Here is a 2,500-nt window from a genome sequence, read left to right on the forward strand (position 1 = left end):
AAAACCCTCCCCACTGCAAGCAAGATGCATTAGATAAGCATTCTAATTCCGTATAGGAAATTAATACTCATCAGTAATGCTCATTCTATTTCAGCTGAAGGCCGTCGTATATGTATATATCTATGTGTTTATGTCTTTGTGTCTGTGTTTGTCCCCCACTACCACTTGACAATTGGTGTTGGTGTGTTTATGCCTCTCTAACTTAGCAGTTTTGCAAAAGAAACTAATAGAATATGTACTAGGCCTGAAAAAATAAGTCACAGGGTTGATTTGCTCGATTAACATCCATCAAGGCAATGCCCCGGCATGGCCACAGTCAAACGACTGAAACAAGTAAAAGATAAAGATAAATTATATATATACATGTATATAATGTTCTTAGACATTCCTGGAGTAGGGCTATTATAGCACTACCAAGCTTACAATGAGACACTGTTTCCTTTTAAGTGATTATTGTTTGTACCTTTACATGGTGGTTGTCTACTCCTTATGCAGAGTTTGACCACCTCCTGTATCTACAACTTAGAACCATCATGGCATCTAATGTGGCTTTTTAAACCAGACAATGTTTTGAAAATACACCCACATAGATTGCATGTCTGATTTGGACCACCAAGAGCTGCAGGTTAGTTCTGATCTTTGTGGATCTTAAAATGTCTGTTGAGGCCTTCGTTAGATGAGCAAAACCTTCTGGCATACATTGCATTGAAAGGTGTGCACAAACATATAGGCAGAATAGTTGGTGGAGGTTCTTTTCCCATGGGTTTGCAAATGTGATTTGAGCCCAGCGAAAGAAAGGCATGGTCTGTCACCAACTTTGCAGACAAAATGGTCATTGGGATTCACCTTCTCGATTGTAACATTCTTCCTTAAATCTTTCTTACACACATACAAAGAGACAGACAGACATATGTACATTCATTCACATACATATATACATACATACACATGTTATGAATATATGTGGGGAAGGTGTACCTACACACCTACATATGTGTGTATCTAGACAATATACACATGAATGTACATATATATATATATATATATATAAATATATATATATATATATATATATATATATATATATATATAAACAATATATGAGTATATGCATATATATGTACATGTATGTACATACCTTCATCTACATGTACATATAGATACATAACTGGGTACATGACGTGGCAAAAGAACATGGACAAAATGATAAACAAGGTACAACAAACAAGCAGGCCACATAGAGAACATATCCTTCATCAGCTGCCACCATTAAAACACCGGCGTTTCGAAGAATAAATTGAGATAATTTTGGCAATCAATAATTTGCTCCATTATTTACAATGTTCTTTTTATAATTATTTGAATCATTTTTTTTTTGTATTGTTTGTTATTTTCTTTACTGTTCTGTTTTCCTTTATTCCAATGAAACGTTTTAGGCTGACACATGGCTTTGAAGTAGGTAAGTGCGTATATACATATGTACATACATGTTTTACGCACAAGTGCATGTATGCATATGTGTGTCTGTGTGTGTATGTATGTGTGTGCATGTATATATATATATATATATATATATATATATATATATATATATATATATATATATATATATATACACACACACACATATTTATAAATATACATGTATATATATACATACTTGTTTGTAAATGTGTGTGTGCGTGTGTGTGTGCGTGTGCGTGTGTGTGTGTATGTGTGTGGATGTGTGTATGTATATAAAATGACACCTATCAAAGAACTGAGTCAGCAAATTATTTCAATACTTCATTTACAACATTATTCAATATAAATCAACATTATTCAATATAATTAATCTTGCATAATGCTGTTATAATTCCGGTAACTTTAGATTAATTTTCATACGCTTCATAGGATGTCTTTTATGACACATACTCTACTCTTTTTACTCTTTAACTTGTTTCAGTCTTTTGACTGTGGCCATGCTGGAGCACTGCCTTTAGTCGAGGAAATCGACCCTAGGACTTATTCTTTGGAAGCCTAGTACTTATTCTATCGGTCGCTTTTTGCTGAACCGCTAAGTTACGGGGACATAAACACACCAGCATCAGTTGTCAAGCGATGTTGAGGGGACAAACACAGACACACAAACACATACACACATACATAGATATATATATATATATATATATATATATATACATATATACGACGGGCTTCTTTCAGTTTCCATCTACGCGAGGCTACAGTAGAAGACACTTACCCAAGATGCCACGCAGTGGGACTGAACCCGGAACCATGTGGTTGGTAAGCAAGCTACTTACCACACAGCCACTCCTATGCCTACATGTTGAACATAGTTCCCGACAAGCCCCATAAAAAATAATATGCTGATTGATTCTGGAATTTCCTAAGTAAACTCCAAGTTGGGTATGTGCACTTGATCACATTTCTATAATAAGAACAAATAAATGCAAGGAACAAAGTAGCTTAAGGAGGAGTTATTATATTTTGACAAGAT

Source organism: Octopus bimaculoides, chromosome Z (genome assembly GCF_046866305.1).
Source record: "Octopus bimaculoides isolate indiv1 chromosome Z, ASM4686630v1, whole genome shotgun sequence".
Taxonomy (NCBI): Eukaryota; Metazoa; Mollusca; class Cephalopoda; order Octopoda; family Octopodidae; genus Octopus; species Octopus bimaculoides.